The sequence below is a fragment of the Apium graveolens genome, chromosome 4, assembly GCF_009905375.1.
Source record: "Apium graveolens cultivar Ventura chromosome 4, ASM990537v1, whole genome shotgun sequence".
NCBI classification, from domain to species: Eukaryota; Viridiplantae; Streptophyta; class Magnoliopsida; order Apiales; family Apiaceae; genus Apium; species Apium graveolens.
This window is the reverse complement of record NC_133650.1, coordinates 259,332,543-259,352,239: the sequence shown is the minus strand read 5'-3', so window position 1 is coordinate 259,352,239 and position 19,697 is coordinate 259,332,543. Positions and strand designations below refer to the sequence as shown.

Sequence of the window (19,697 nt, the reverse complement as noted above, 5' to 3'; positions counted from 1 at the left end):
GGCTATCGTATGGGTAGACGATAGACTTTTGATGCGCAGTTCGTCGAGTGATTATCGTTTAGACGATTAAAGTTCTATATTTTAATTATAGATGCGGATCTCTCAAGTCGATCAGGACCAGATGGAATGGGTGAAGAGTAGAGTTGAATAGTAGGGAATCTTGGGTTGAAGCACTGCATGAGCAGCAGACCAAATGATTAGTTGAATAAAGACGGTGATGTTTTGAGGCAGAATGTCATAATAGATGCGTCTTTGCGATTGTGACTAACTGCTAAAACCCAAAGGCAAGTATCCCTATCATCACTTATTGTTCAAGTGATATTTATCTTGAATCCTATTATGCAAGTATTGCTTTCCCTATTCAGTTCGTAATAGTTAAATGTTTTACATATCATTGAATTAAATAATTCTGTTTATACAAATGCTCATCTGCTATTCTATATTCAGAATAGGCAAGTGTTTTTACTTATCCAATTATCGGATTTATAAATGTTTTGGATTTTGAGAAAAGTGATTTGGTTGCGAATATTCCTACCCAAGAATTGGGGGAATAAAATTATTTTGGGTGTCGATTATTATGACCCCATTTCAATAAAAGGTTTTAAGATTGGATCATAATTGCGTAAGTGACCGGGACGGACGGTCCAGGGGAGGGCTATTTCTAAGTGCCATATGAAATATTATGACACAACTTTTGCCACAGGCAGGTATATTGCCTTTTTGTTTGCGTACTCGTGTTTTTGGGGTCACGTTTCTATGAATCATGACCTTGTGCTATCGCACGGGCTGATCAGCATGTGACAGTACGTCCGTCGGAGGATGATCCTAATCTAACTTATCATATTGTTTTTGATATTCATAGAATAAATAATTTATCAACTGTTTCTGTTTTGGAATAATGGTAAAGTTCGGTTTTGATTCAGATTTTGATTTATGCTGATACTTACGATGTTGTTAAATATCAAAGGTGGTATTAGTGTAGATGAATGATGTTGACTTCAGTATGGAATGTTGTGAGCATTAAAGTTCATATTGATGTCTAATTTGATATGACAGCAAAATAAGTATTAATTTGAAGAGTTCGGTTTTGAATAAAGTTTATGATTCAATCCATAATCATTGTCTCATGTTATTGTGGTTTACGATATTTCCGTAAACACTGTTTTATGAGTTTTATTCTCGTAAAGATTCAAAGTATTGCTGAAGCATCTCGCTCAAAAATATCAATTTGGTTTTGAATACAATTAAGGAATTAAATCTGGGATTCCTCAACTAAAATTTTATGATTCAGCAACTATGATTTTAAATGTTCTGCTCTAATGCAGATGTCGGTTTTATATCAAAATGACCCTATATATGTCATAATAATCTTGCTGAGCATTTATTTCGCTCATACTTGCCTGTTTTTAAATTTAACCTCCAGTGAGGATTAGCTTGCTGTTTAGCCGCCTAATTCGAGAAAACAAGAAGAAGCTCTTGGAAGGTGGTTGGTCCAGGGTTTGCGAATTAGTGTAAGTTCTTTTGTGTAAAGTTTTTATATTATATTATACTATAATTGTATATTTTATAGTTGAGCCTAGTATACTTCATTTCGAAGTTATACTAGTGGCTTTAGTTTTGAGTTGGTATTTGTTGAAAAGAGTTTTAAAAGTAAAAGAAAGAGAAAAATTATTTGTGGAATTTTGATTTCTTGTTTCTAGAACTGTAACCTTAAAAGATCTTGGATTAGTTGGGGTCATTTATGCTAAATATCTTCCGCTGGCATTTGTTTATTGATTAAACAAGTTGATTTGGATTAAAGTTTTATAGTGACGACCAAATCCTCTGACCCCGGATTTGGGAGCGTTACAATAGATGATTTATTTGATCAGCTGAAAGGAGCTAAGTGCTTTTCCAAGATTGATTTAAGATCAGGATACCATCAATTGAAGATCAAAGAAGACGACATCCCGAAGACAGCATTCAGGACAAGATACGTATATTATGAATTCTTAGTAATGTCTTTTGGTTGACTAATGCTCCTGTAGCATTTATGCATCGGATGAACTAGGTATTTAAAAAGTATTTGGACAAGTTTGTAGTGGTATTCATTGATGATATTCTTATATATTCAAAGTCAGAAGAAGAACATATGCAGCATCTATGGTTAGCATTGGAGATACTCCGACAAGAGAAGTTGTATGCCAAGTTTTCTAAGTGTGAGTTCTGGTTAAAGGAAGTTCAATTTTTAGGACATGTTATTGGAAATGAAGGAGTCAAAGTGGATCTGGCAAAGATTGAGGCAATTATGAGTTGGGAGAGACTAAAGACACATACGAAATTGCGAAGTTTTCTAGGATTGGCGGGATATTATAGAAGGTTTGTTAAAGATTTCTCGAAAATCGCCATGTCATTGACTAAGTTGACTAGGAAGAATCAGAAATTTGAATGGAATGCAGAATGTGAAAATAGTTTTCAAGAATTGAAATAGAGGTTGGTTACAGCTCTGGTACTAGTATTACCAGATGATCAAGGAAACTTTGTGATTTTCGGTGATGCTTCATATAAGGGCTTGAGTTGCGTGCTAATGCAACACAACAAGGTGATCGCGTATGTGTCAAAACAGTTAAAACCACATGAATTGAAGTATCCTACACATGACTTGGAATTAGCAGCTATAGTATTTGCACTTAAGATCTGGAGACATTACCTTTACGGAGAAAGGTGTGAGATCTACACGGATCATAAGAGTTTGAAGTATATTTTCACTTAGAAGGAGCTCAATATGAGGCAAAGGAGATGGTTGGAATTAATTAAGGACTATGATTGCTCAATAAATTATCATCCGGGAAAGGCAAATGTGGTAGCTGATGCTTTGAGTAGGAAAGAGAGGTTGAATATGGCAGCGGTATCAAATGAATTATCTGGAGAAATCAGGAGATTTGAATTAGAAATGTGTGTTTACGGAAAAGCTGAGGAAATACTATGACTTTTCAGCCATCATTGTTGGAAAAGATAAAGAAATGTCAGGAAGAAGTGGTGAAATAAGAGAATAATCAACTAACCGTAGAAGAGATTTGTACTCAAAGGGATGAACAAGGTATAATAAGGTTTTCCTCAAGAATTTGGATTCCTCATGTGACTGAATTGAAGAATGATATATTGCAAGAAGCTCATAATTCTAAATTTTCAATCCATCCGGGAAGCACCAAGATGTACCAGGACTTGAAGCAGAACTTTTGGTGGCCAAATATGAAGCGAGAAGTAGCAGAATGGGTTGCGAGGTGCTATACTTGTCAGAAAGTGAAGGCAGAACATCAAAGACCAAATGGATTAATTCAGCCTTTAAAGATTCCAGAATGGAAGTGGGAAAACATTGCCATGGACTTTATAGTAGGATTACCTCGAACGAAATCCGGACATGACGCTATATGGGTTATAGTTGATCGCCTTACGAAGTCGGCACATTTTCTTCCAATTAACGAGAGGTCTTCACTGGACAGATTGGTCCACCTGTATGTGCGTGAAATCATATTACGACATGGCGTACCTGTATCAATAGTTTCGGACAGAGATCCATGATTTAACTCGAGATTCTGGAAGCAATTTCGAGAAAGTCTCGGCACCAAGTTAAATATGAGTACGGTGTATCATCCGCAGACTGATGGTCAAAGCGAGAGGACAATTCAAACAATTGAAGACAAGTTGCGTAGCTGTGTGATTGATTTTGCGGGAAGTTGGGACGACCACCTGCCATTGGTAGAATTCTCCTATAACAACAGCTATCACACCAGTATTAGCATGCCACCATACGAAGCTTTATACGGACGGAAGTGCATATCACTAACCAGCTGGGATGAAGTGGGAGAAAGAAAGATTTTAGGCCTGGAATTGGTACAACAAATACATGAGACAATCAAATTGATTCAGAAGAGATTACTTGCTGCTCAAGATAGGCAAAGAAAGTATGTAGATCCGGCACATAAGGATATCAGATTCCAAGTAGGTGAAGCCGTATTGCTGAAAGTATCACCGAGGAAAGGATTATCTCGATTTGGCAAGAAAGGGAAGTTAGCACTTAGATATATTGGTCATTTTGAAGTTTTGAGTCAAGTAGGGAAGGTGGCCTATGAATTAGCTTTGCCGCCTCGGTATCAGCATGTGCATAACGTGTTTCATGTGTCATTACTTAAGAAGTAAAATCCTGATGCCAACCATGTGATAGAATATGAACCTATAGAGATTCAGGCAGACCTGTCATTTGTGGAGCAACCTGTCAAAATACTCGACTGGCAAGAGAAGAGTCTTAGAAATAATTTGGTCAAGTTGGTAAGAGTACTTTGGAGAAATCTCAAGGTTGAAGAGTCAACGTGGGAACTAGAGTCGTATATGCGTAGCCGGTATCCTCACTTATTCTCCTAGATTCTGAGGACAGAATCCTTAAAGGGGGAGAGGATGTTACGACCGGTATTTCTAAACCCTATCTATATATAATTGTGTGTTATAATTAAAATTTAAATTATGTGGAATTGTAAATGTGGATGATCTATATGACCGAGTGCCTATAAAAACTAAGTGTTTAATGTATTAGTTTATATAAAAAAAATTGAAAAGAAAATCTTATCATTTAGTATTTTTAAATAATAATCAAAATTACTTCATTATATATAAAAAAATTAATTTTAAAAATCTTTTAACAATAAATTCTCAAATTTTATATCATAAATTTCTAAAATCATAAGCTATATTATGATTTTTATTTTGTGATTTATGGAGGTGCATTTATATTTATAAAAATTATTTTATATAAATTAGTTGATTTTTAAATTGCAAATTACTTAGTTGCCCATACATGCAAATACCTTCCAATTCAATTTAAAGGGCATAAGAGACAATTCATACCCCATTAACCTTCTTCTATCCACCAAAAGACTAAACTACCCTTGCATGCACTTTTGCTTGGTTATTGGAGAAGGGCACTTTAGTACATTCCAAATTCCACTATTGAATTAGTGCATGATGAACCATAAAGAGAGGAGTTAACCCAAAATCACACTCCACTCAAGCTCATCATTTTCACTCTCAAATTTTTTCTCCTCCCCCTCTCTTTTTCTTCATTCGGCCAAGGCCCCTTCCCCATTCCCTTCAATTTTTCTTCATCAAATCCTTGCAATTCTAGTGTAATTCCATTACCCATTCATATAATATACACTTTACAAGAAGTTCCATGCTTAGGAGATGAAGTTTAATGCTTGCATGTCTTGATTTTATGTGATCTCCAAAGAGAAACTCTTAATTCATGTGGATTAAAGAGTTCTCTATGAGATATACTTTTTATGTGCATAAACTAAGTGTTTCCATGAATAAAACTCTTTTAAAACCTTTGCATGCTACTGATCTTTAGTTTTAAAGTCATATTCTACTTTGCATGTTAGAGATAGGGCATTATTTTCAAGTATAATCATGTTATATATGCTCTTCTTTTTGAAAATGTACATGCATGCTTAGTGTGCGTTAAATTCGACCTTATATGTGCTTAAAACGAATTGTTTCCTTCATATTATGCTTGATCTTAGTTGTTAAAAGGTAGTTTGCATGATCTTTTGAAGTAGTTAAGTATTTTAAGTCGAATTTATGAGCTAATAACCCTCTTGTTTAGTCGAACTTGATTTAGTGATCATCTTGAGTTGCATGTTAAGTTTTATTTTGCATGTTGGTACTATAGGGCATGGAAGATCTCCATTATTGGTTGAGGCCTTAGTTTAGAGTCTTATAGTAGTAAATTTGCCTTGGTTGAGATTTAATTCGTGGTTTTAAAGTGGGAGTTAAGGTGGAAAGGCTAGGATAGAATCCTGAATTTTTTTCCAGATTTGCATGTGAGTTTTGTGTTAATTTTGAAGGGGCATTTCTTAGGCATTGTTAGGCCCAAGCCAAGGGGAGTTAAGAATTGGGGTATAATTTAGTCTAGAAGTCACAAATTAGAGAAACCCGACCATTTAGTGAGGTGCACACACCAAAATTTAGAATATGTCCAGCAGGGGACAGTTTTGTTGCAACTTAGAAATGAGGAGTTTTGACCATGTCATGGGTAGGTCCTCACTAGGCCTTGGTTAGCCCTAGTTAGAGGGAGTGTCAGAGGATTTTTTCCAACCATAGTTCATAGGAATTAAGTTAGAATTATGTGTCATAACTTAGTGCAAAATAGGACACTTTTCTGTCCAGAAAATAGGGGAACATTGGAATTTAAACTTAGGCACGGGTAGGCCCAAGATAGGCACTTGAGCCACACCAAGTTTGAGAGTTGCCTTATGGTCAGAAGAGTGTAGTGTAGAAGTTTGAGAGGTAAACTTGAAGTTAGTGAGTATATATTATAATGAGGATATTATTATTTTGTGTAGGCTCTCGAGATGAGGGTAAACTTGCCATTAAAGTCGAGTGAAGCTCCAGTTGCTCCCACCTGCCAGTCAAGTCAAGCCTTTCTCAAGGCAAGTGTTTCAACCTACCTTTTTGTTTATACTGCAAGATAATGTTAGCCCAACTTTTATATATGATGCGACTATTCTAATTCACCTTGATATATATGATCCAAGTGGTTTCAAATCTATCTTTCGTATTATATGCAAATGCCATGAACCCTCAAGTATCTATTGCAAGTAGTTTAACTTTGCTTGGAGATTTCTATGCAAGTAATTCAAAAGTCGTACCATGTAAATATACCAAGTAATTGTGATGTGGAACCCTGTGCAAGTTATACTCAGTAATTTTATCTTGATACCTAAAAGTCATCTATCCCTTAAAAGTCGTTCATGATTGCTTGATAACCCTATTCTTACTCCTAAAATATGATACCCTATTATACTTTGAACTAATGTTCACCTTCTTTATATTTCAATACCTATGTCTTATCTGGAACCATTACCTTGAACCTAGTTTGACTTAGTTCCTTTATACTATCCGATAACCCTGCTAAATCTCATTGTCAAATTCCTTGTGAATAGAAACCTTGCAATTCCCTTGATAAAATATAGTCTAGTTGATCATGGCCTTGAAATTTAGTGGACCTATTCCCTGTGCTTCAAAGTTGATCTAGAACCCTTCATAAGATGCTCACTGTTTAAGAAATTAACCGTCACTTGGCATCAGTTTTTAAAATAAAAAGTTAAAATTTGGATTTCCAGTGTCAAAGGGGGACAAATATTTTCTTTAGATAGTGGATCTGGACCGAGACGCAAGTCCTTTCCGCTCTTAATTTGTAGGCTTAAAAGTTGCCTAGGGATCCCATTAATGTTCTTGAACCCAGCAAAGTTCGGGATTACTTCGCGGCTGATCACCGACTGTAATCCGTAGCGTCATAAAATAGTTTTTGGTAAGGAAATGGTTTTGAATGGTTTTATTACAAGAAAAGATGCCATCACCCTGTAATTTTATCTCTTGATACTATATTGTTGAATCTTTCAATTCCATTGTTAATGTTTTATTCTTTTTTATGTATATTATAGCGCTTGCTGAGCATTTGGCTCACTACTTGCTTTCACCCTGATATTACAGCTAGCAGATATGGTTAGATTCAAGTAGACAACACGTAAGACTTGTGATGCCGATTCGTATGTTCGAGCTTAGGTAGTTAGTGATTTTGTGTGTGAGGACTCGATATTGAAATCAGGTTGTAATAGTTAATAGTGTTGGGCTGTTCCAAACCCTATACTGTAAGATCTTGGATTCAGATGTATTTACTTCCTTTTGTTAACTAAAATAATTACTCGTATATAGTCTTTTCTAAATGTTTGGGGCGTGACACTATAGCAATAATCCTATCAGACACAAGACCCAGCATAGACTTCAGTCTAACTTGGATGTGTCTCTTTGTCTTAGCATTATACTTCACACTTATAATATTGTCGATAGTTTTACGGTTATCATAATGAACTGAAATGGCAGGAAGCAGCTTTCTTAGTACAGGTAACATAGACATAAGCCCATATAGGCATTCAGCTTCCATCCCCGTGGCATCAAGTGCACACAACTCAACCTCAAAAGTAGATCGATTAATTAAAGTCTGTGTAGAAGACTTCCAGGACACTACTCCACCCGCAAGGGTAAACACATCCAGTCACTCCATTGAAACTGGATTTCTTAGCTATTTAACTTGCATCACTATACCCCTCGAGTACCCCTGAAAATCTCCGGTGATGCAAGCCAAGGGAAATAGTTCCCTTGAGATATTTAAGAACTCTATCCAGTTTCTCCCAATGAGTCTTGTTTGGACAGCTTGTATATCTATCTAACTTAGACACAGAATAAGAAATATCCGGCCTAGTTGTAACGACTGGGATTTTCGCGATATAATTATATGAATAAAGTATAATTTTGTGAACTAATTGTGGTTTATGTGGGAATAAATATAAAGTTATATAATTTTGTGGCTTATATGTAATTGTTGTAAAATAGTATTAGGGAACGTGCAATGTCTCGTTCCAGTTTGATGAGTCGGAGAAAGGTATAAGTTATGATTGTCGGGCCGTCAGGTAGAACGGGACATGTTATGCTAAAGGTGGATTAAATAAAAAGGATTAAGAATAATAAAATTTGGAGGATTATATTAACTTAAGATAAATGTTGAGCCCTTTGTGTGGATCTGTGAATTGGATTCGTAACTGAGAAAATTGTATCATATTTGAATTATCGGAAAAATTTTACTCGCGTAATCAGCTATAAAAAGGGGAATGATGTGTTAAAGTGTACGAATATGGAATGTATTTGATGTTATTGTTTGATTATATGTTATTTTTAAGTTAAGAGTATGAATCTGTGATTCACGAATTTATAAATATTTTTTTAAAAGAATTAATTTGATTAAAATAAGGATTAATTGGTCCTTATGTATTTTTATAAAATTATTAAAATATGATCAAGGTGCGAAATTTATGTTAATATCTATGTAATGGTCTACAGACTTTTTGAAAATGATAGTTTGGCTTATTTTGATTGTTTGGTATTTTAAAATAATTTTCTAAAGTTTATTTCTATTATTGGGGATTTATTTGTAAAATCCATAGAAATTTATCTGTTAGCTCAAAAAATATTCTGAAAATACGGGGAGAGAGCTAATTTCATATTATTTATATTAAAAATGGATTTGTGGCACTTTCGGGTTTTATAAAGTTATTTTTATATTATTAAATCATGTTATAGTAATTTGATATAAAAAGAAAAGAGAAAACAAGTAGCAATTACTCTTTTGCCCCTTCACCCCACTATATATACTCCCACTTTCTTTCCTCCTCCTTCTTCTTTTCTCCCCGGGCTCACTCTCTCTTTTCTCTCTTCTCTCTCCCGAGTCCTTCTCTCTCTCTCTCTCTCTCTCTCTCTTACATGCAAGATCAAAACCTAGTTAGTTTTCAAAGATTTTACCAACAATCTTAATCTTTTCTAATCTTCTATCACTACACCCTTTGCATGTAAGTTCTTGAGTAAGTTTTACAAAACCCTCACTTAGAATATATTCAAGAAAAATACATTTTCTTGATGTATGTTCATAAGGGTGAATAGTATATTTATTTTACAAGATTTAGAGGTCCAAAATTTGAAGGGAGACCCTTGCATGGGCACCCTCGAGTTCGACCACCACCGGCCATGACCAAATGGGAGCCGGTGGGTTTGTTAAAGCTTGATTTTCGATTTGATTTAGTATAAAGAGGAAGTAATGTAAAGTGCATGCTTCTTAATTTGTGTTGTTTGGATTTTTGGTGTATAAATCAAGTTTTATGCTTAAAAGTTTGGATATAATGATTAGTGGTAGTTATTTATGTGAATAGTTGAATAAAGTGTTAATGCATGTCACTAAATCTTGATGCATGTTATTAAATATGAATGCATGTTGATTTTCTAAAGTTTCATTCGGTTTTATCATGTTTTGGTTCGAATTTTTGATAAAAATATAAGGAGATGATTACTAAGGGTGATTAATGCTTGAGAAGTCTTATAGATTAAAGAGTGTGTAGAAGCTAGAAACTTTTTGTATATTAAAATTTTGAGTTTGGTCGAATTAGGGAACCATTTTGGTTCGAATTTTTATAAAAAAATGGTGAAAAAGAATGGTTTTAAGGATGGTTCGTTAATAAAATATGCATGGTAGTTTGTGTAATTTTGATAAGCCGAAATGCATGATAAGTGTTTTAAGAGATCTTTTGATATATGAGATGAATATGCTAATTTCATTTTGCATGCGAAGTGATATGGGTTTATCGTTAAGATGATTATAAGGATTTGTATTCGGTTTTAAAATAACTAAGGATTTGAGTCTTGTATTGTAGTTTTGAATTGTTATGCCAAGTCATTAGTTGCTAATCATATAGAGTTGAGATGCTTGATTCGTGTTAAGAGTTAAGTGTTAAAAGTGATTAAGTATACTCGATTATGATTGATTTTTGTGGTTGAATTCATATGATAAGGATAAGCGTAATTACGAATACGTCATGCCCGATTTTTGAAAAGAAAGTATATAGATAGGTATATAGAATATAGTCGATATGAATTAATGAGATGTGAAGTCAGATTATGTGAATATGTGCTTAATTTCTATATATAATGTATCGAGTTAATCGAGGATATAAAGCATATAAAGGTATTTACCTATTATGTGTTACGTGTGATATGTGTATGATCGATAAGCGAATATCGTGATTGGGGTAGAAAGTTCAACATTTTGAGAAACGTCAAGACTTGATGAGGTGTTGATTAGGGTTTACTTTATGATTGTAGATTTGGAAAGCGGAGGCATTCAGGCTAGAAAATGAAAAGAAGTCTTAGGTGGCAGTAATCTGAATTTCGTGAAACAGGAAAGATTTTTTAGGCAAGTAACTCTGCCTTCTATTGTGAATTGATTATAGAGAGATTGTTGATGCTATGCACTGATAGAGTAAAGAATCTTCATAATACTGTTATTGATCCTTGTGATAAACCTGTTATTGATTCGTTTGATAAACCTATTATTGATCCTTGTGATAAACCCTAATAGTAACCCCTTATTTTAAGCACTTATACCCTATTTTTGTATTTTTGCTATCTTTATGATCCTTTGACCCTAAGAGACGTATTGAACCTTTCATACTTCATAACTTGTTAAACTATATTCCTATGATATTAAACATGTGCTATGATTGATCATTCCCTCACTTTCAATATCTTTATTTCCAATTTGCTTATTTCCCTTGGACTCTTGAATTGAACCTAAGAATGACTTTCGACTTGAATGAGTCCAAACGATTTCACAAATTGGTAATGTTAAAATGAATCTAGTTAAAACTTCTTTCCTTCCAATATAAAGGTTTTCCAAATGAATTCCTAAAGATTGGATAGAGACGTAAGAGACTAGTGGGACTAGTCCAGTCATATAAGAAGCTAGCGGGGCTAGTCCAATATAAAGGCTGAAATAATTCCATAGGTACCTTAATGACCGGATGGAGGTCAGTACGGGCTGATCACACATATTATATTTAAAAGATAGATATTCCAATCAAGGGTTCTTTATTGCTACAGAATAAAAGTAAAAGTTTTATAAATATTGCAACAAGCATTATGTTTTCTTTTGATTTGAAATTTAATTGTTTGAATTTAATCTTCTTTATAGTTCTGAGAAACTTATTCGAGAACCCTGTCACTCTACTTTTATATTGATGCTTAAAACTTGGAGCGATTTTTCTCGTAAAGTGTGAACTCTCTGAGAACCCTATTGATTGATCTTAAGAAACATTGATTATACAAACTTGAATCTTAAAAGCTTTGAAACCTTCTTTTGAAACCCTTTCCTAGAAATTAATAGAATATTGCCACCTAGCTTATCGGGAATAGAATGCCTAAGATAATGTCAATATTTTAAATTGTTTATATGTTACTTGCTGAGCCTCTTTTCTCATTTATTTGTGTTGATCTAACCATGGCAGTGAAGAAAGAAGATGGCCAGACTTAGGCGCACCGCTCGCAAGAGCATTCCTGGCAGTCCCTATCGTACCGTGGGATTTCAGTTGCCAGATCAGGTAGAAACTGTGGGAGGAAGCGATAATAAGTTCATGGGAAGTATGATAGTTAAATCAGATACATTTGGGTCATATGTCGATTCTAAGTCAGAATCGTATAATTTGGTTTTATAATATTAAGGGTTGTAATAATTATATTCTGGTTGGTAGTTGTAATCTTGTCTCATATTTTTTCGTGTTTAGATCCTATTGGTTTTGGGGTTTATTATATATTTATGCTACTATTATAATAGTTTATTGGTGTTGTGGGTCCTCATTCATAACCCCAAGATTGAGGGCGTCACAAGTTGGTACATGATTTAGTCCCTGAGACAAGTTAGGATAAAAGGGTATTATGGGTGATTAATTAATACAAGAGTGTTCGACTCATATAGAGTTGAGTTTATTAGGTATAGTCTAAGTAAGTGAATAGGACAAGATAGTAATTAGATCTAGGGCATCGAGTCAATTGGAGGTTTTTATTTAACCCTAGTTTTGTTTCTTGGCTGCTATTTTATGTTTTATCTCAGGACCCTGATAGTAGTTCAGATGATAGTGGTTTTAATTCGACTCTTCCTGCCAGCCCTCTTGGTTCACCAGTGGACTCTTTTCCACCCCCATCAGTGGAGCCCCGGTACATTAGTTCAGATTCTGAGAAGGATTCGTCTGAGGATACCGTGACCCCTATGCCTGCTTCTCCCCTGATACCAGTACCGGATTCGCCAGAGGTTAAAGCAAATTCTCCAACTCCTAGGCCTGAGTCCCCGACCCCTGATAGAGTTGATGAGTGGATTTTATATTTACTTGGAATGTTTCATTACAAGCTTAAGTTGGTGTTTTAAACTCAAGTTGTTGGTATTTTTGATGTGTTTTTGTGTTTTTGCATCTCAGGCATTACATGGAGGATGAATGGAGTTTTTATTGAATATATGATGAAAAGAGTCAAGAATCAGAAGTGAAGTCCATTCCCAAATTGTAGAGGATCTCGAGAGCTTCACATGGACTATTGGATCATCGAATTCCGATAAGTGGAACTCAACTTACAAGCAAAAGAAGAAATTGGAGCAAAAATCCAGAAGCACGGTGTGCCCACGCTGGGAAGCGGGGTGGCCGTGCTGAAAGAGCAGTAGCACGGCACGCCCGCACTGGAATGCGGGGTGGCAGTGCCAGAAGGATAGAAACAGCGCGCCCGCGCGCAAGGCGGGGCGGCCGCGTGGGTCGTGATCAGCAAAATCCTGTTTTGACTTGATTTTTGAGAGATTTGAAGCCCTGCTAATCCTGAAGCCTATATATACCAATAAAAAGATGTTTTTAACAACAAGGAGACCATGGAGAGCCAGAAGAAGACCTAGAGAGCACGAGACAGCTACGTAGAAGAAGACTTTTATTTTCTTTGATTTAGGCGATATTTGGATGCTTATTTTCGATTTGTCTTTGAACCCTAGTACTCTTATATTATTTATTATCATGCTTTCATTGGAACCCATGGTGATGATAAGTTCGATTATGAACTAATCGTTATCATGGGGTTCTAACAGATTTACTTATGGATTTCTATAGTTAATTTGTTCAATATCTTGGTGTGTGGTGATTGATTTATATCCTAGTATTAGTTGTGCTTAATCGTCTTATGTGCGTAGCTAACATATAAGATAACGTGTTAATCTATATTGAAGTGAAAGTGAATATAGAGGTTTAGAACTTGCCATGCTAGCATAGGTTCATGTATAATTGTTATGCATCATAGGTAATTTTAACCATCTTACTTGCCCTATGTAATCACGATAGATAACTTGCACATTAAACCTTTATGTTGTCAAATTTTATAGACATATAGGGTCTCAACATAATTGGTGTCTATTCAACTTCTATCTCTTTTGTGGATGTCTGGTAGTAGGGTATTCGTACAACGACAGTTGGCGTTTACTAGTTTCTTGTTATCTGATTAATGTCATCACCATTGCATGCTAAGGTTAAGAACAATGAATTTGAATGAAGTAGTAATGAAGGTATAATCCCATGTTTATCTCATATAAGTAATTCAACCTCAATTCTCTTAGTTAATGCTATTTAGTATAATCTCTTAGTTTAATCAAAACCCAGTTTGTTAATTGTCTTAGCATTAAATGATAGCCATACCATTGTTGCATAAGTGCATAAATTGAACTTAACCTAAACCAGTCTCTGTGGGAACGAATCTGATCTATATCTTATACTACTTGCGAACGCGTATACTTGCATGAATTTTAGTGCGTGTTTTTGTCCTAACAAGTTTTTGGCGTCGCTTCCGGGGACTCGGTGTTAATTTTTAGTTTATGTGCTTGTCATCAGTGGTCGTTAAAGTTCACTGACTCGGACTCTTTTACTTTCATAGTTTACTTGTTACGTTTCAGGTACTCATTACAATGGGAGATCCAGCAGCATGAACAAAATCCTTGATGGATTTTTCTCAACCCAAGATCAATGACATTCAGTCTAGCACTGTCAGACCAGCCATATCGGATAATACTTTTGAAATCAAGTCTAGTACAATTCAATAGGTGCAGAATTCAATCCAGTTTGGGGGTTCTCCAACGGAAGATCTCAATATGCACATTAGGGATTTAACTGAGATATGCGACACCTTCAAGTTCAACGGTGTTTTTGAAGATGCTGTGAAGCTGAGACTATTCCCATTCTCTCTGAGGGACAAGGCTAAGAGCTGGTTACACTCTCTACCAGCTGGTTCGATTACTACTTGGGAAGATCTTGCTCAAAAGTTTCTAACTAAATTCTTCCCTATGGCAAAGACATCTGCAATCAGGAATGCGCTTACTCAATTTGCACAGCAATCAGGAGAATCTTTATATGAAGCTTGGGAGTGCTACAAGGATATGCTTAGGAAGTGTCCTCATCATGGAATGCCTGATTGGATGATCATCAATTGTTTTTATAATGTGTGGGAGCACAGTTCAGACCTATGCTCGATGCAGCATTAGGTGGAGCCTTATAGGCTAAGAGCTACGATGAAGCTTATGATCTAATTGAACTGATGGGTGCTAATGAATATCAGTATCCAACCCAGAGATTGACACAGAGCAAGGTAGCAGGAATTCGTGAAGTAGATACAGCTACGGCTATCACTGCTCAACTAAAGGCGTTGTCTATGAAGATCAATTTGTTGGCTAACTATAAAGTTCATCAGAGGACGAGAGTTTGTGACCTGTGTACAGGTTCGCATGCGACGGAGCAATGCGCTATATCTAGTGAATCGGCTCAGTTTGTGAGCAACTTTTTGAGATCACAGTAACCAGTTCCATACACTTATCATATTGAGAACTGGAATCATCCTAACTTTAGCTGGAGCAACAATCAGAATGCGGTACAATAGCCTTATCAGCAGTTTGGATTCAATCAATTCAATCATCCTGCTTTTCAGCAACAGTATGCACCAATATAACAACTCCAACTTCAACACTACCCGCATGGAAGTGTCAGTCAATCTGCTAATGAAAAAACTGAATTGGAGGAGTTGAGACTTATGTGCAAAAACTAGGCTCTTATATGCAAAATCCAGGTTGAGTCTAACAAGAATCTGGAGAATCAAATGGGACAGATTGCCAATGCTGTGTTGAATGGACAACCCGGTACACTCCCTAGTGATACAGAAGCCAATCCAAGCAAGAGGGAAGTCGAAGAACAGGTGAACGCAATCACATTGAGGTCTTTAAAGGTCCCGAGCCCCCAAATTCAGCAAGATGAATATTCTGAAAATTCTGTCCAGAATGCAGGTGCGTCTGCATCCTTACCAATTTCGGAAAATGAGATTGTAGCTAAAACAGCGGTGCTGAAGGATGTTGAGGTGGAAACAAAGAAGAAAGCTGTTGTCAGCACTCCTCCTGAGGGTAATACATGGGAAAACAGTTATATCCTCCATCTTCTTTTCCTAAAAGGTTGCAAAAGCAGAAGTTGGATAAGCAATTTGCTAAGTTTTTGGAAGTTTTCAAGAAACTTCACATCAACATACCCTTCGCTGAAGCTCTTGAACAGATGGTTAGCTATGCGAAGTTTATGAAGGGTATTCTATATCGGAAAGTGAAGCTCGATGACTTAGAAACTGTTCCTCTTACGAAGGAATGCAGTGTTGTGTTGCAACAGAAGTTGCCTCCGAAGCTTAAAGGTCCTAGAAGCTTCACTATTCCTTGCAGCATCGGAAACTTATCTTTTGACAAGTGTTTAAGTGACTTGGGAGCTAACATCAATCTGATGCCCTTGTCTATCTTCAAGAAGCTTGGTCTGCCTGATCCGAAACCAACGTACATGTCATTGCAACTAGCTGATCGTTCCATCGCTTATCCGCGAGGAATAGTGGAGGAAGTCTTGGTTAAGGTGGACAAACTCATCGTCCCTGCTAATTTTGTAATTCTGGACTTTGAGGAAGATAAGAAGATTCCCATTATCTTGGGAAGATCATTCTTGGCTATAGGCCGAACTATAGTTGATGTGAAAAAAGGAGAGCTTACAAAGAAGGTTCAAGATCAGAAGGTCACTTTTAATGTGTTCAAGGCAATAAAGTTACCCATAGCTAAAAAGGAGTGCTTTAAAGTAGAATGGGTCGACTCTGTAGTGAATTCGGAACTAGAGAAATTGCAAAAGTCAGATACCCTAGAGAGATCCTTAATAGGGGAATCAGTTATTGAAAAGGAAGAAGGAGCAGAGCAACTGCAGTATTTCAATGCACCTCCATGGAAGAGGAAGTTGGATATGGCATTCGATTCAATTGGGTTAACAGAGCTGAAAATTTCTCAGGAGCGTCTCGAGCCGTGTATTGAAGATGTTTCCACACTTGAGCTTAACCCACTACCAGATCACTTGAGTTATGCATTCTTAGGTCCACCCCATGATAAGGGCTTGGGATATATTTTTTATGATGTAGATAGTTTGGATGTTTTCCAGTTTTCCCTCTGTTTAACCCTATTATGTTATTGTACTTGGTTTCCAGAACTCTGTTGTACCTAAAACTATCTATTTATGCACCCTTATTTCCTTATTGATGTTCTTTGATTTGTGTAACATGTTTACCAAACAATCATATTCAGCACCTTTGTGATAACAAATCTTATGTCATGTGAGAACCCTAACCGGTGAGCGAATTATGTAGTAATATAATTGCATGTGCAAATGGGTAAAACTTAAAAATCATAAAACTATTCCTAAAAGAATCATTATTGTCATGTATGCCATGCTATCATATTTCTAAATAATTCCTCATCATGTTTATAAAATGGTCACTTCACCAAATCACTTTGAAGAAGAAATGCAACCCCAAAACCAAGATCAAATCCAAGACACCCCGGTGATGAACCGACTTCTTCAACTCCTACAACAACCCTCATCCTCGAGAGTCAGAAACTTCAAACACTTCCAATCCATTCATCCACCAGAATATGTAGGTTTGCCCGATCCGATTAAAGCTTAGTCCTGGTTAAGAGAAATGGAGAAAGCTTTCGAGTTAGCAGAAGTTAAGGACGAGAAGAAGACGAAATACGCAAATTATTACTTGAAGGATGAGGCTAGCTATTTTTGGGAATATACCAAAGTGTTTAAGAAGGAGAAGTTATTTCTTGGAAGAAGTTTACTGAACTATTTCTGGAGAAGTATTTACCGAGTTACATGCAAGATCAGTTAGAGATAAGGTTTTTGGATTTAAAGCAAGAAAATATGACTGTAACGGAGTACGAAGTGAAGTTTTCAGAGTTAGCAAGGTTTGTGCCCGAGTACGTGAATACAAAAGCGAAAAAAGCTAAAAGGTTTCAACAAGGACTTAAGCCGTGGATTCGGAGTCAAGTGGCTCTTCTCGAGATAAGGACATATGTTGTCGTGGTATAGAAGGCGATGATTGTATAAGGAGAAAGAGAAGCAACTAAAAGGGAAAGTGAAGGGAAGAAAAGGAAGATTGAGGATTCAGAACAGGATCAAGGAAATTCTAAGTTTAGAGGAAGATTTGGGAAGAATGTTAGCAATGTTGGTTATAAATTCCAGAGGTTTAATCCTGAAATGGAAATCAAAAGTGTTGTTTTCAGAAAGAGGGATAATCGATTAGGGACAACAGACCCCAGATTCAGGAATGCAAGACTTGTGGGAAGAGACACCTCAGAAGATGTAATAAGCTCAACGTGACATGTTTCAAGTGAAACCAGAAAGGTCATTACTCAATAGAATGCACGAGTGGTATGGGAAAGCCAGAGATTACTTGTTTCAAATGTGTAAAAGCTGGTCATATGGCAAGGAATTGCAAGGAGCCTATTCAGAAGGCAAATGTTCTCAGGATTGATGGACCACCGCCTCCACCAGCACAATCGATTCAGCCAAGGGCGCGGACATTTAATATGACAATGAAAGATGTAGTACAGGATGCGGATGTGGTAGCAGGTACGCTTGCTATAAATTCAGTAGAAGTCAAAGTGTTAATGGATTCTGGAGCTACTAGATCATTTATTTTCTGAAAGTGTTATTGATAGACTAAAGTACGTTACGTACCCTTTAGAATCTAATTTGATTATAGAAGTAGAGAATCAGGAAAGAGTTGCTACCAATAGAATTTGTCCTAGTTACGATATCGTTATAGAAGGTCGGCACTTTTCTGCTGACCTGATACCATTTAAGTTAGGAGAATTCGACGTTATTCTCAGAATGGACTGGTTAGCAAACCACGATGCACAGATTGAATATAGAAGCAGGAAAGTGAAATTGAGAACCAAGGATGGAACTGAGGTGATATTCAAAGAAAAGAAGCAACACGGGAAATTTATAACAGCAATTCAGACAAGAAGATTGTAACGACATGGATAAGAAGCTTATTTGGCTCGCGTAAAGGATGTGGAGATGGAATCCCCTAGAATTGAGGACATTCCTATTGTTAAAGAGTTCCTCGATGTATTTCCCGATGAATTACCTAGACTACCTCCGGATCAAAAGATTGAATTCACGATTGATTTGTCTCCTGGAACGGAACTAGTTTTGAAAGCCCCATATCGAATGACGCCCATTGAAATGAATGAACTAGTGACACAGTTGCAAAAGTTGTTAGATAAAGGAGTTATTCGACCGAGGTATCCCCGTGGGGTGCACCAGTGCTATTCGTAAAGAAGAAAGATGGAAGTATGAGATTGTGTATCGATTATGACGAACTCTCAATAAGCTGACTATCAAGAATAAGTACCCTCTACCGCGAATCGATGATTTATTAGATCAACTGAAGGAAGCTACTTGTTTCTCAAAGATCAATTTAAGATCGGGATATCATCAATTGAATATTAAGGAGAAAGATATTCCCAAGACAGCGTTTCGAATGAGATATGGATATTACGAATTTTTGGTAATGGCATTTGGATTGACGAATGTGCCGGCTGCTTTTATGGATCTTATGAATCGAGTATTTAAGAAAAACTTGTACAAGCTTATAATAGTGTTCATTGACGATATCTTGATTTACTCAAAGTCGGAAGCAAAACAGATGGAGCATTTGAATATTGCTTTAGAAATCCTGAGGAAAGAGAAGTTGTACGCAAAGTTTTCTAAATGTGAATTTTGGTTAAAGGAAGTTCAGTTTCTTGGACACATAGTCAACAGTGAAGGCATCAAAGTAGATCTTACAAAGATTGAAGTTGTTATGAATTGGGAAAGACCAAAGACTCCAATGGAAGTTAGAAGCTTTTTGGGATT

At 36.2% G+C, this 19,697-nt stretch overlaps 1 non-coding gene across 1 annotated transcript; it reads right to left on the bottom strand.

The window, feature by feature from the left end:
• Positions 1–14,788: 14,788 nt before the first annotated feature.
• On the bottom strand, positions 14,789–14,895 carry LOC141723145 (small nucleolar RNA R71). The gene has a single exon (XR_012576135.1). It is a non-coding gene; the product is annotated as a small nucleolar RNA R71 (small nucleolar RNA).
• Positions 14,896–19,697: the final 4,802 nt, after the last annotated feature.